This window comes from Natrix helvetica (assembly GCF_964273705.1).
Source record: "Natrix helvetica genome assembly, chromosome: 5".
In the NCBI taxonomy this organism is placed as follows: Eukaryota; Metazoa; Chordata; class Lepidosauria; order Squamata; family Natricidae; genus Natrix; species Natrix helvetica.
In genome coordinates, this window is record NC_138551.1 from 66,345,521 (window position 1) to 66,361,523 (window position 16,003).

The window sequence follows — 16,003 nt, forward strand, 5'->3', positions numbered from 1 at the left end:
CCCAGATAAGGGAGTTATAACAACCTGAATTTGATGAGAATTTATCAAATAATTCATTCAGCAAAGACTGTATTTCTTCTGAATACATAAATGAGCAAACTATCTAAAAGGTAACGGTTAAAATTATATTTGTACCCATCTTTTCAACAAATGAATAGCACTACTGCATTCTTTGTTTACAATATGGGTAGTATCACCAAAGGGTTTTCAATGTATCAGGTACAAAGCTCTCCTAATGAAGGAGAAGCTAAACAGCTGCAGTTGTTCTAATTAGTGCAAATTTAGCAGATTGAACAGTGAGTCTATATTGCCCTGCAGCCTTTAAAATGTCTTACTTTCCTCAGATTCATTAAATACATTATGGTCTGTTTCCTGAAGATGGCCCCTATGTGCGTTGGCTGCAAAGGAATCAGAGCTGCCATTTCTAATTGAGGTATGAATATGTAGGAGGATTTGAACGCTCTTTCCATTTCACATACTTTCTTAGAGTGCAAGAGAAACCATCTGCAGCCACTCTCTTCAACCATGCAAACTGCACTGAAGGTTTCTGTGACATCATTTAACCAGTGCTAAAAGGGCTGTGTATCTCTCTTGTATCACCATAATCTAAATCCTTTAATTTGTATAATGTATTCTGCAAATGATGAAAAGGGAGAAACAGTATTTATAGTTTTTCCTCTCATTCATAAGAGTTACTAGTGCTGTTAATGCTACTAATATGTCAATTAGGATTCTGATTTTAAGAACTGGAATGATATTATGGAGAAATAACTCAAATCTAGGGCCAGGTGCAATTCATAGTTAGATAAATTTGGCCGAGTCGCTCTTTCTCAACCCAGCCTATTTATTTAGAGCATTATGGAAAAACAAAACAAAAGAGAGTGGAGAAGCTGGGAAGAAAAGGCAAAGTGTAACTCTAATGAATAAGCCTAATAGATATGGTAAAATTACCTTTTTTTAAAGTCTTTATTACATATTGATCTGTAAATGGTGTTCTAAATTTCTTGCAGACTTTAGCTAAGAAAAAAAGAATACTTACATTGAGAGCCTGACATGCCAGGTTTCATCTCTGCGAAGGATGAGTCAATCTTTGGTGTTTTATGTGTCAAAAATAGGAAGCTCCTTAATGACCAACTCATAGAAGCAAGAGAGAATGCATCTTTATAGTTAAAATTAATTTAAGAATTAAATATTTAAGGTGGCTACAACTCTTTAAAATAAATGAAGCTGGCAGAATAATTTTATAAGATTGCTAACAGAAAGTTCAATCCACTAGAAAGTGTTTGTAAGATTTTATTTTATAATAAGAGCAGTTTGTACCAAATCCAATTCAAATTTCTACAGAATCATGCAGATAATATGGTCATGCTCAGTGCAATCATCTTTCCTGAGATAGATTCCTAATTGTCAATTGCCTGTAATTAAATATAATCCTTACTGCAACATTAGACGGCAGAAATAAAAAGAAACCAAGACATCCCATTAAAGTAATGCAAATGTAATTCAAATTCTAAGAAGGCTGATCAGACTTGAATGCCAATGTATGTGCTTCATACACCGATGGAAGAAACCTTTCCATCCAGACTTTTTAATTTGGTGATCGATTAGCTCATCTAAATACAAAATCACTCAACCTGGTGATTCAAATTTGGTTGTGATTATCTCTGTTATCTTATAGCAGTGTTTCTCAACCTCAACAACTCTAAGATGCAACTCCCAGAATTCCCCAGCGAGCATGAGGAATTCTGGGAGTTGAAGTCCACACATCTGAAAGTTGCTAAGGTTGAGAAACACTTACAGGAAAGCTTTACAGGAAAAAGAAAAGATATATTGGCAGGATTAAAGCACTCTTTCCACATTATGCTATTCGACATGGCTGCATATTTTCTCTCTCCATTCCATTATTTCCTGCTTCTCAAAACAAAGAACCATATTTATCATCCACAAAATGGAGCCGCCCCACCTAGTGAAGGCCTGCCAAAGTTTTAACAACAGGCCTTCACATAAATATCCCCCGTGGCCTACAATACATACAGCTGTATTTTTTAAAAAAACAGTTGCCTTATGGGCTTTTCTGCCTGGGAGAATTTCTAAATCATTTTATAGTTTGGGATATTGCCACTCCTACTCATTTCTGCAGTAATATATTACCAAAACACTTGTAGCTATTATTGTCTGCCATTCTTCCCTCCTCTCCCTGACTTCAAACTCTGTGACTTTTATCACTAGGTAGCTTATCTTCTTTGCTGTTTCGCTGACATGTGTGTGTTTATCTCTTTGCAAGTGACTGATAGGGTTTTTTCCCCAGTGAGTTGCTGCTCCCCCCCACACACACACATCTGCTGTTTCCGTGTTTCTTACAGAAACCAAGAAAAATTCTTTTACCCTCAGATCAAATATTCTACCTCAGAGATAGCTTTCTTTTTTTTACAAACCTTCTGCACTCATGAGCACTCAGTGCACTTTTTACTACAGGGGCAGTTTAATAAAGCATTGGATACAACAGATACATTTGTCCTTCCACATTTAGTTCACGTACAATAGCAAAAAGGAAAACTAGTGGCACTTATGTAAATAAAACCATGTTAAAGAAGAGGGTGAAGAGAGTGGTATTTCAAGATTTGGAATTATTTTTTTTCTGTCCACTCTTTGACATCAGTGTAGTCTTTTTGCCCAGAAGCATTCTTAAAACAATGCCTTAAAATCAAATTCCAAGATTTTGAAAACTTTTGCAGTATCACGTTTGCTTTGAATACAGTATTTGTCAGTGCAAGATGCTTTAACCTAATGAAAACCATTATGAAAACAAAATAAAAAGACATACTGTAATATACCAAAAATGAATTGCATATAAGGGAAAGATCACCATACAATTAATACTAATTAATATTTTTAAAATCATGTTATTTTAATGTTATTTTTTTCAAAAAGCTTCACTTTTTCCCTCCAAAATATATCCTATGTGGTTGTATAAAGAATGGCCAAAACAAATAAAAACCTGGGAGATTAGAAAGGTCAGACTATTTATTATTCTCTGGAATTATTTCCCATCACTAACTGTATAATAGGCCCAATGAGTCAATCACTTTTTAATAACTTTATTATGAAATAAAAGTAGCACTAAATCCACTGTGTGTCCAAACTTCTGCACCAACCACATTTTTTAAAATTTAAAATATCTAAACAAACAACTGCATACGAATAGTGTATAAGCTAATTTCCAGAAATACATTATGCTTAATTACGTATCTTGAAGAAGCTTCATCAATTACTGTTTGTATGGAGACTCATTGAAATGTATAATTCAACCCCAATTTGCATGCACTGCAGCTGTTCTGATATAAAGATATAAGATCAGGTTTGTACAATTTGATTTGCAACCTATCCTATTAAAAAAATAAAAATGCACAAATTGTGCAAGCAGGATACATACAAGTATACAATCATGCACAGTAGTCTGAGTGAGGGACTTTGGACATGCACAGACCCGTGAGACCTCCAGATGGCTTTCTGTATCAGTTGTGGAAAGCTGTAAATAGCAAATGATGCTGAGAAAACCCTTCTTCTTAGTTGTGGATGCAAAGAATGACCAGGAATGCCCCAACCAAGTGACCCTTTAATAGAATAACTCTGTTGATTCCAGACTTTGCAAAACCTTAATTGTGAAAGAATCAGTAGAGAAACAGACAGCTGAAGAACAAGTCTGGTGTGAATAGATAGGAGGAAAAGAAGGAAACCTCAAACCTTAGTGGGCAGTATACAGAATATCAAGATTATTAAGTCTCCACACTTAATATAAGTAACGCTATTTTATTTCTTTAACAATCTCTGTCTAAAGCCAACTTTCTTCTAACAATTTTCTTATCACAAAGGACAAAAAATGGTACAACAAATTTCATTAAATTGTAATAACAGATCCATTTACAGAAATAATTCTGTAATATTAGAGACAGGGCTACAAAGTAAAGCAACTGAATATACTTGAAACAATTATTTGTTGTAATGTTGTGCATTTCCATTTAACAAATGAGCTGGTTTCTCAATTTTTTTCTTTTTCTGCCTACACTTGAGTTTGATAAAAGTTATTGTGAGTTTAAAGCTCATATATCTAAGTGTATGATAGTATTTAAAATGAAGGACAGAATCCAACACTGAATACCCATGCATTAGTACAAGTGATAGCAAAAGTTATAAGGCAATTATTTTTATGTATAAGTAATCAATTATAAATAGAGTTTGTTATGGCTGTGGATGATGGGAATTCATAGAGCAGCAAATCGGTATGAAATAGTTATAAAACAGTACTGGACTCATAGAAAATTTACTATGGCTTCAATCCCCCATCATCCCATCCTATCCCATCTACAAGCTGATTACAATAAAAATTTGTTAACAGATGGCTTTGGAAGTTCAACCTTCTCTTATTACTGTTCACAATTTTTATTACTTTTATACATTTACATAATGTTCATTATTATTGTTTTCCTATTAACAATTTTTTTACCAGTATTAATAAAGTTTATAAATAACAGGCTAACAATTTGTAAATGGTTTTAGAAATTCAAGAGTTTAAAATTGTTTTTGCCTGTTTTGCAAGGGGTGGAAAACCAACATTGCTGTATTATATTAACTAGAATTCAACTAGGGAGGATGTTATGTTTTAAATACAGTATTTTAATTGTTTTTATTAATCGATCTCCTCCTTATATATATGTATGTATGTTTTAGTGTACCTTGTTATATGTTTGTTTTGTTTGCATATTTATTTCGAATGTTTTGTTGTACGCCGCCCCGAGTCCTTCGGGAGAGGGTGCGGCTAAGAAATAAATATATTATTATTATTATTATGTGTATATGTGTTAGTTGTTTTCCTTTTGAAAAGAGTTTTTCTTGTTAATTTTTTGTTATGTTTTTTCTTTTGTTCTTTTAAAAAATATTTTAGCATTTTCTATTTTAACCTTCTTTGAATAAACTAATATTTTCCATTAAAAAAACCCAGTACTGGACATTTTTGAATTGTGAATTAAGCAATATTTTATCCATAAGCAGAAAGGAATCACTGTTTTTAAATATATGTATATTTTCCCCCTGAAAAGAAGATAACATGAAAGTTCTTACAATTTTGGATATGTGTCCTTGCTCTGTTTCTTGACCAGCTCTATTTCTGGAACCAGTAAGCAATTGAAGATTAGAGTGAAAGTCCTAACATAAAAGGCTACAGTTATATCTTTGCTTATCAATTGTAACATTAATTATTTTCTTTTTCTTTTTGGGGAACCTCATATTACTTTAGTTGTCTTGCTTTGCAGTTTATTCCATAAATCTAAATGCAATTCATATGATTTTTTTCTACTAGAAATATAAAACTAAGAGTGATTGTTGAATGTAGCAATTGCCTATTTTATGTACAACTATATAGACCTCTCAAAATCCAGATATACATAAATCTTTCTACAGTAAGGTAAAAAAGCTGAACTAATTTTGTAATAGCTGTTCCACCTGGATGACAGCCATGAGCAATGTTATGTTGGCTTGCAACGTGGTACCTGAATTTCAAATTCTAGCTTGCATAGAATACCAAGACAATGCTTCAAGTAAAACTTCCATTGGTATGACATACATAAGCCAAAATTTATGAGTTTTATCCTTATAGTTAGCAGGACAGTGTGTGGTACAAGAGTGAGTAAAACTGATATCCTACTTTATTCCTGCTCCATATTACTAAAAAGGCTTGATTTAACAAAAACATCATAGATAGTAGAGGTCAATATCTAAGGCCTAAATGGTGTTAGAGACTGAAACTTTGCAAATCAGAACAGTAAATGGTAAAAAGCATGAGTGAAAGAAAAACAAGTATATTTTGTACCTATGAAATTAAGAGAATGATACAGAAGACATGAATGAAAATAAGCAGATTGTATAGGATGGAGTTGATGAATACAAGCAGTGAACTAAAAGTGTAAGCTTCATTATGCAAGAAAGAGGTAAAATAACAGATGTATGAGTACATGAATATATGAGTACAATAAAGTATGTTATCAGTTCCATGAAACTATGAAACCATAGGTTGATGATAATAGCATGACCGACTCTAGTCAATAGTAATAATAAAAGAATCTGAGATGTGTTCCGGGAGAAATTGTGCAACATTCTAAATGCATGTAATCCAAGGAGGGGGGGGCGGAATTCTGTTGGGTAAAATGAATAAATGAGTGGGAGTGAGACAGGAAAATATGAAGAAGAATATGAATTATGATGGTTCTATGATCATCTACTTAGGAAAAAATCAGTTACCATAAATCATTTTTATGTACACATGGTTAATAGAATGAATTAAAAAGTATAAATAATTTGTTTAGTAAAAGATTTAAAGAATTAGCCAAGGATACAAGAGATTCTGAATATGCTATGTATCATTAATTGTAGCATCAAGAAAGGGAAGAAATAATAATAAAGAATAAGATAAAATGATTACTGGAACAGAACATCTTATACTTATATACTTACATGAAAAAGTACCAGAAGATAGATTAATATCTCAAATAAATGAATGGAAAACAGACCTAAGAAAAGGTAAGTATAAAAATTACTTGAAACAGTTTGAAAATAATTATATTATAGAATAACCCGGAAGTTGTGACATTATGCTAATGGATGTTTCCAGTTCGTTGCTCACTTCCTCAGTGGCAGTTCTAGGAAGTAAACATAATTCTAAAAAAACAAAATGAAATCACTCAAAAGTAACTTTGCCACCAATCCTTGTATTTATGACCTTTACAGGTCTGTAAAACAAAGGAGAGCTGAAATAAGATTATAAATCATGGTGTTACTTAGTGACTTCACTTAATGACCAATTTGCCAACCCAGTTGTTGCTAAATGAATACCACCTGTATATAATGCATTTCTGTTGTTCAATGCTATGGTTTTATGATTATGTTAAAATTGTTGCATTTTATTGTCATTGATATAATTGGGGGATCGCGATGTTACCTCTGAATGGTATAGTAGAGTATAGCTTTACTGAGATTGACTAATCATTAAAACTGTAATGTACGGTATACTACATCATCCTACATTCAGTAACCTACCTATTGTGAAATGACTAAAGTGGCATAAAGCACAAGGAAGGGAAGAGATTATGCAAAAGGATAGTTGGTGGGCTGAGGCAGTGAATGAAGAAAATGAATATAAGAAAATCATGACTGCAAAACAAGGAAGTCCAATGTTAGCAAAACTGAAACTTTACCTACCCCCACAGAGAAAAGAAAGCTGACAGAATCTACTCAAGATCTTGTTAACATATATCCTTCTGCCCCAAAGAACAACTGAAGGGAAACAGAGATAGGCCTTGCCATCAAGAAGAATGCGGATATCAACTTGCAGAAGTAGTACTGATATCAACCTGTTTTCCTTTGTAGCTGCATAAATTCAAACCTTTTTCTCTCCTGTGAAAGCTTTATAAGCATACTCACCCACATGAGTATTGAACTTTGTTCACTTCATTCGTTATAATCTTGCATTTTCTAACATCATAATTTGTATATTTGGGAAGCTCTCGTTAATGTTTATGGAAACACAAGAGAAGTAAGCTATTCAACTCCTGTATGCATTTCAAAATGAGCTTGCATTGAAGAAACTAATTTTGGTTTATTGCTTCAAGTTATTCCATTCTCAAAGTTCATCCTGTGAGTGATATTTCAGATGCTTTTTTAAAAAAGTAAAAGGTGTTTCAGAAGGACCACCCAGATTCAGGAACTGAGGTCTGATCTAGTAATGCCTCAAAGGCAATAGAACACTACCTAAGAATGACATGGGGGTAATTCAACTTTATTTATTGTACACTTAAATAGAAAGGTGGTGTATAAATGCAATATTAAAAGAGTGAAACTTAAGAAATGCAATCTCACTAAGAGCAATTAAAATGGTTACATTTAATGAAGTTCTCAAGGAAGAAAAACCTCTGAAGTGTTTTACAAACTGGCAGACTGGATTAATCATTAAAATCTAAGAAATAATTATAAATTTGCACGTAGTTATACTATGTTCCATAATATAATCCATTGAATTAAGTGGAATTTATTTCCAAGAAAACGTTAACAGCAATATTAGAGAAGTAGATTTCAATGTGTGTTAATTTCTGTATTGATAGTACTTTTATCTGGGAATACAAGGCATAATTTCCACATTATTTCTTACATTTCATTATAAACACCCCAATAATGTATGGACTTTTCAATATCCATCTTTCAAATAGCTGAGCTAGATTAAGACAAGCAGAATGGGCCATGCTACATAATGTTTTCTACCTTTAAAATGCAGATCCTCCCATTTTGTGTGACTTTTTGTGTTGTCAGGAAGCAAGTATGACTGCCATCATGATCTTCTCTTACCTGTTAGGAAAATTTTGAAATAAAGTAGAAACTATGAATTTAACATTAAAAATGTTAACTGTATCTGTAAATAAAGCTAAGTAATATTTAAATATTCTGACATGTTCCATCCTTGGGGCTGAATAGACTAACTCGGAGGGTCGTTTTAAGCATTCCGAAGGTGTCAGGGAAGCCTCCCGACGGTCCCTGAAGCCTTCGGAATGCTTAAAACGACCCTCTGAGCAACCCGGAAGTCACTTCCGGTTTGCTCGGAGGGTGGCTTTAAGCGCTCCGAAGGCGTCCGGGAAGCCTCCAGACGGTCCCTGAGGCCTCCGGAGGGCCTCAGGGGGGAGGCGCTTTTCGCCGGGATCGCACTTTGCATTATGGGTGCAGCAAGCCCACACACGACCCCCCCGCACTCCCCCCACTTGTGGCACGCGAGCCAAAAAAGGTTCGCCATCGCTGCAATAGGGTCTACATGGGGCTGTCCATCAAAACTACTTTAAAGCTAGTCTGGTCTAGAATAATAGGGCATGAACAGTGATGGGGGGGCTCATTATACCTATATAACATCTCTATTTCATAAGCCATATTGGTTAGCAGGAAGCTTCTGGGCATTTACATTATCAACATTTACTCATTCCTCAGTGTTGACCTATGTCATTTATATCCAATACAGAAAATGATCCTCCCATAGCAATAAAGAAACAATTTATTAACTAATGCATGATTATTAGTTTTTCATTAATATCCCAAATCTGCTAATGGAAGAACTTCATCTGATCACACTGTACCAAGTCATTTTAACAAACCACAACTGGCTTGCTTTATTCAGTCTGATAAACCAACTTCATACCTCTTGGAAAAGTGACTTAATACTACAGATGAAGTCAACCTCTAAGACAGAGCCTATTTTTCTCTGACATTCTAAAACTATTCATATTTTCAATCCATATTAACACAGTAACTTCAAAACTAGGATGGCTTTGAGTTTGATAGTATATCCAGAACATTTCCCAATCAAATATTTTTGAAGTGCCAGCAGTGATTTCACTTGGTTAGTATAATGTCTGTTGTACTCCTCCCTGGTTCTTGCTCCAGTAAACATAATTCTGTTATGAGACTCTTACATCCTTCAGTTTCAGAAACGGAAGAAAAGAATAGGCTAAGTTAACATATTTTCTGCTTTGCAGGAGCATTGAACATCACAACAACACTGAATAGCTTTTGCTTTCCAGATATTGATTCTCCTCCTTTCTTCACCTTACAGTTGTCATTCTGTTTACAACAATGAGCTAGTCACCTAGACTTCTTGCAAGTTACAGTAGGCTCCAAAACTGACATCAATACTTTTTTAGAACAAATTATTAGTAAACATTTGCAGCTTTTAAAAATCATTAAAACTTGATAGGCTGCTTCCAAAATCATCACCAGTAAAATAGGAACAATCCATTCCATCCTATAAAAGTGCTATTTAGGGCTATATTTAGAACTTTCCTAGTGAGAACCAATCAAAAATTCTAGTTTACACAGTTTTGCCATTCATGCATAAGAAAGCCAAAATTTTCCAACCCCTTCTACTAAGTGAACTGAAAAATTGCTCCTTGCATGTATTCTTGATAAATACAAGAGTGGCAGCTTGATTTATCTTGGGCAGTTTCACTGAACTAAACAACAGCCAAAGGCATAATCATGCTAGTCTGTTGTACCAAATTTAAATCAAGGTCTTGAGGCTCCTTAAAGGATAACATATGTATAACAGCATTAGCTTATGTGGACCAGATGAAATAGAGTATTCCTTGAAAGCCTACACTGAAATTGATTTGTTAATCTTCAAGAAGCCACAAAAGTCTTTGATGTTTGAACACTTAATTTTTTTTATTCAATGGAACAGCTTGCTGAAGGCATAATGAGTAAAAAGCTACTGGAGGGAGAAGAAATATATATCGCATTCTTTTGTAAAAAGAGGCAGAGAAATCTTAAAAGAAAACAAGCTAAACTTAAATAATTATTCATCTATATTAAAATAGCATTTACATACAGCATGTTAAGACTGGGTTGGAAACAAGGGGAGCCAAATACAAATCTCCATTAAGCTCTCCCTGGACAATTTGGCCTGATTACTATCTCTCCAGCCATTCAACTCATTTTTTCCCCCAAGGACAAAATAAATATCTTTTCAGTATGCATCACCTTGAACTCCTACAGAGAGGTGGAAAGTCTGCCTTCAGCTGCTGGGCCCACAAATCAAACCACTAAAATAGGCTGATATACTGTGTGATTTTTAGCAGTCCTTCACTAGAAGGATGAATTCCACAATTTAATATTACCTATTAACAACCACCCCAAAAAAACTGATCATTTTTTAACCTTCTCTTCCTGTGCCATTAGCAGATCACCAAAAACATTACTGTGCAACTCTCAGAGAAGTATATATGTGTTAGAGCCATATAAATATGAAGGGAACTCCAATTACATTTTATTGTTCTTCCTTTATGTATATACTTACTATTCCACAGTATACTAAAAATAGAACAGCTGCACATAATTTGTTAAACTGGATCAAGATATACTTCCTGCCTACCCCCAAAATATCAAAAACAATGACAAAATCATTTTTTCAAGGCAAATCTAAGTGATCAGGGCATGTGAGTAAACATGAAGAAAAGCAAGAATCTAAGTCTGCTCCTAAAACTGAGAGGTTTTAGAAGTCTAATTCCTGCAAGTCAGTTTTACTTTATGAAACATAGAAACCACTTTCTAGTGTGGGTTACATTCGCTATGTTTTTTGAGAATTCAGTAAGAAAGCATTAACATCTGGGTTAAATCTAAAACCAACACTTCTTCTATCAATGTACTATACAATAAATTGTGATTTTATTAAATATAAAAAAACACTATACATCTTCATTATCTCATGTTAACTGAGAAGAAATAATTATGAGAAGTTTTTTTAATGACCGACTGAAACTTATATCCAGATAAAGAAGGTATGATAAAACTATAAAACTAAATATGGTTTTTTTAATTAGATTTTTCTATTTGCAACCTTATCTGTCCATCCCATCCCTCCCTCCCTCTCTCCATCCATCCATCTATCCATCCATCCATCCCTCCATCCCTCCATCCCTCCATCCAAACAATTCCTAGTATCTCTTAATTGTGGGGGGAAATGGGGATGGAAAAGCCTACCCTACAGATGCAACAATAGGATTTTTCCATATGATCAACGATTCCTAAAAAAATGGATTACTATGAAGCTATATAGTTGGAGGAGAGGTACATGAAAGCACCCCAAGCATGCCTCCAGTACTATATCGAGAATTAAAATGAAAGTATGCCATTTAGAGGGGGTGCGATAGTTCAGCGGTTAAAGATGCTGAGCTTGTCAAAAGGAAAAGCTGACAGCCCAGATTCAAGACCTGAGCGCCATGCAACGGAGCTCCCGTTCCTACCCCAACATGACTGGATATGGAAACCTTTACCTTATCCCAATTATCAAGGAGTTCTAGCCATTAAATATCTTCATCAATTTTCAAGCCTCACCTGAACTTTCATATAGCATTTCATCAATCAAGAGTGAAACTTACAGATGATTAAACTTATTGGAGTCTGTAATTATAATCAGTTCTCTGCCTATATGACATCAACTTTATTTACTTCACTAGTATACAGCTCTATCTTTAAACACAGGTTTTGTTATGATATTTTTAGGTTTTCCATTGTGCCGCAAGAACTCCACAGAAGAGTTTGAACTAAAGGAATCATTATCATTATCCAGGAATTGTAGTTGTAATTCTCACAATTTCAAGCCAACTTGAACTTTGATTGCGATACCTGAAATTCTGGAATTTATAATCTCAATAACAATTGGGAGGTGTTTTGTGGGGAAATACTTAAGTATAGCTTTACTCTTAAAAGAAAATGTGGTTATGGACCTAATTCTTAAGTCATGTGCAACCCTAACCTGTTTCTCCAGTGAGCTTTCCATAACTATTTCAATTCAATCCCATCATCCCCACCCGGAATGGTCAATGTTGGACCCTAGCACATCTAGAGGGTACCCGGCTACTATATATGTTCCTTTAAAATAAGTTGCATTGAGCTTCAATTGGACTTACTGAAGGGGTTCTCAGAATTTCCAGGGTTCATGAGAGGGGGATCAGCAATTAGTTTTAAAAGCAGTTGGGCTTGTCCAGGCAAGCAAAGCTGGAGCAAAAATACTAAGAACACTGCAGCTTTGCCAGGGCCAGCCTGGTGCCTATTTATTTTCGGGCCAAAGCCTAACCTAAATAAAAATATTTTTATTTCTGTGGAGCTCTCCCACAAATTTATTTTTATTTTACTTATTTGTATTTCGCCTTTATTATTTCTATAAATAACTCAAAGGCAGCGAACATATTCAACACACCTTCCTACTCCTATTTTACCCACAACTCTGTGAGATGGGCTGGGCTGAAAGAGAATGACCAGCCCAAAGTCACTCAGCTGGCTTTCATGGCTAATGTGGGACTTTAACTCATGGTTTATCACATTCTAGCCTAGTGCCTCACTGCTAGATCAAACTGAAAATTTATCATTTGCATTTGCAAAGTTTTAAGAATTCCTATTTACTGTTTAATAAGTGACTTTAGAACTGCAGCCTAAATATTCATTCAAAAAATATTTAAATGCAGATTGTAATAGCTGCTGGTAGCATTACCTTTCTTATTCAAGTTGCAACAAGCATTTGTTTTCAATATAGGCAGAGCACACAGAATTAATCAATATTGTATACCCAAGTGCAAGAAATCCTGCAAACTGAAACTTAGCCCAGTAGTGAAATAACTATACATCAAAGCAAATAATTAACCTTTTCACATCTGTATTGTATGGTTCCTAACAGTATTTTACATGGTCTTGCATTCTTCCCTATAACAAAGCAATGCATTCCTATCATCGGAATATAACTTATATACTGATTGAGTACAAGCCTTATACCATGGCGTCAAACTAGCACTCTTAAATCTTCTCAACCAATAATTCATTTCCCCTTAAACCAAAAAGGGGGGAATAAGTTCTACCTCAATTTTTTTTAACTTCCACAGATTTATTTCCAAAACTAAAATATCTGCAAACAGTTAACTTACATAATATCAAATGCAGAGTTTGTGATAAGTTGCTCCAGAAAGCAAATGACATTTAAAGACAAACACAAAAACAAATAAATGATCGTATCAGATAAGCTATTTATTGTCATGACTATTTTATGAGTATGGAATACAAATGAATGCTATTGCATTTGAAGATTTTAAATTTGGTTTGTGCAAGAAACAAAATGTGATCTTATTTTAATAAGATCACATTTCATCTTGGCCTAACTGTAAAATATAAATTACTGTTTGTCTGTACTGGCCATACTTCATCCTCCTTTCATAAAAAGAAGGGAGTGGAAAAGTCCATGCAAGTATTAATAGAAGGTTAAGCTACTTAAATGTATGAGTAACCTACTCCCAGAGACCTAAAGCTGAAAGGGCAACACGCAGACTTCTTAGCAGTATGTCTACCATTCAACTGTAGCAAAACCATTATAAAGTTCATACAATGCATATTGAAATCTATATTATCAAACCAACTCGGAAAACATATGTAGATAGGAGCGGATTTAAATTAAAAGAGATAAATTTGTAGAGCAAATATGGCAGAGCGATCCAAACACTGCTGGCAAGTCCTGCGATGAATAGAGCAGTTAAAAAAAAGATTTGCATACAATAAGTACCCGCTGCCAGCCCGATTTTCATTTTCACAAGAAATAAAGGCTGGGAGGAACCGCTCATACAGCTGATAAATCAATGATGTATCGGAATATACATACATACATACATACATACATACATACATACATACATACATATATATATATACTTTAACAGCCGTTCAAGGACAGAGCCATGTGCAAGTGGGAAACACGCAGTTAACTGTGGTGATCCTAGAAAGAGAAAAGGGGAAATGGGAAAAAGAAAAATCTACTTTGGGGACGGCCGAGTAGAGAAAGAAAATGTTAACTCAAGGATTGATCCGCATCTGCAGTCAGTCAATAAACCCACCGATGCAGTGACATGCCACGTGCATTAAACTGAGAGGCAACTCTTCAACACACACACCCCAAAAGCCCCCAACCCCTATACCTCTTCTGTCCTCCTCCAGCCTTTCTCTAAAACCTCTCCAGCCCCTTAGCAACCCCGAGCGAGGAAATCAGAAAAGCCGAAGGGAATCGAGTCATCTCCTTCCTACTCACTACTACGGTGGACTTCGAGATGCTAATAAGCATAGCAGACCCTGGAAGAAGCAGCAAGGAGGCACCGGGTCGCTCAGGAGGGATCGCCCCATGAAATCCCCAGTGCCTTCTCCCCCCCCTCACTTTCTTTTTTCACGTGCAGGCAAGTTAGAAAACGCAAAAGTGCAAATTACCAGGAGAAGGGAAGAGAAAGCAGGGAAGAAGCGACAAGAAAAAGGAAAAGGAAAAAGAAAAGAAAAAGAAAAAGAAAAGAGCTTCCACCTCAATACAGCTTGGCTTCCTCTCTCTGCCTCTCCAAGAAGGGAATGAAAGTGCCGGAGTTGTCCCAGGCTACACATTGTAACAGTATCTGCCCCCCCCAGGACGAAACCAACGGCAAAGGACCGGGAAACGGGGGGGGAACCTTGAGGTTACAAAAAAAAGGCTGGCAAGCGATTGCTAAAGTCGGTGCCATTTCTTGTTATGACTTCGGGCTTGGAATCCAGTTTCGAAGTCGACCTTTGCGAGATCCCCCATGGAAACCCCGCTTTGGATCGTTTTGAAGGACTCGACGAAACCGTCCTCCCCCCCTCCTTTCCCGGTTGAAGCGCCGATGCTGTGAAATCGACCATCCCGGAAAAAGGAAACAAGGCCGTCGCTTCCGGGTTTGAAGCTCTCCGCGAGACCTTTAAAAAAAAAGAAACGACGGAGGGGACGGTGCGAAACCGCGTCGCGGAAGTTTCGGTTTCGATGTTCTGGTGCGAATCGCGCGACTGTAGGCTGTAGGAAGGCGAAAATGCTGTCTCTCTTTTTTGCGCGGCCTCCAACAATAGCTATTGCATTCGTAACGGAGGGGAAAGAGGGGGGGGGGAGCGCACCAGCGTATTGTGCCAAAGGTGCTTTTTTCAGGAGGCAACTGGACTTCGTTTGTTTTTTCTTTTGAAGACATTTCACTTCTCATCCAAGAAGCTTCTTCAGCTCTAACAAGATAGTGGAGAATGGAAGGATTTATCTTCCTTGCAGATAGCTGGTCATTTATATTACCATTTTATGGTAATTTTATCCTCCATTCCTACTTGGTGTGGATTAATGGATTTCCAGAAAAAGGGGGGGGGGGTATTGCAGACTACAGGAACCAGAAGCACTTACTCAGGGGACCCTGAGGACACAGATAAACCTCCAAGTGCTTCAAGGAGTCTCTAAAAGGATGCAAATGACCAGTTGTCTGCAAGGAAGATAAATCTTGAAGAAGCTTCTTGGATGAGAAGCAAAATATATTCAAGGAAAAAACAAGAAAGTCCATTTGCCTCCTGAAAAATCACCTTCGGGACAACCAGGACCTGGATGACTGAGAATCTCTACAGACACCAGTGTGTG

At 35.8% G+C, this 16,003-nt stretch overlaps 1 protein-coding gene across 5 annotated transcripts in view; it reads right to left on the reverse strand.

Annotated features, from left to right (window-relative positions):
• Positions 1-15,200, reverse strand: part of FAM53B (family with sequence similarity 53 member B) — a 150,700-nt gene extending 135,500 nt beyond the window's left edge. Inside the window, exons 1-3 of one of the 5 annotated variants that reach the window (XM_081954494.1) lie at positions 14,909-15,196; positions 8,308-8,391; positions 6,508-6,563 (exon numbers count right to left, since the gene is read on the reverse strand). The gene's annotated coding sequence lies outside the window, so the exon portion shown is untranslated. Of the gene's footprint in view, positions 1-6,507; positions 6,564-8,307; positions 8,392-14,908 lie in introns of all 5 variants that reach the window. The other 4 variants (XM_081954497.1, XM_081954493.1, XM_081954496.1 and 1 more) reach the window with 4 other exon arrangements.
• Between the last annotated feature and the right edge of the window lie 803 nt (positions 15,201-16,003).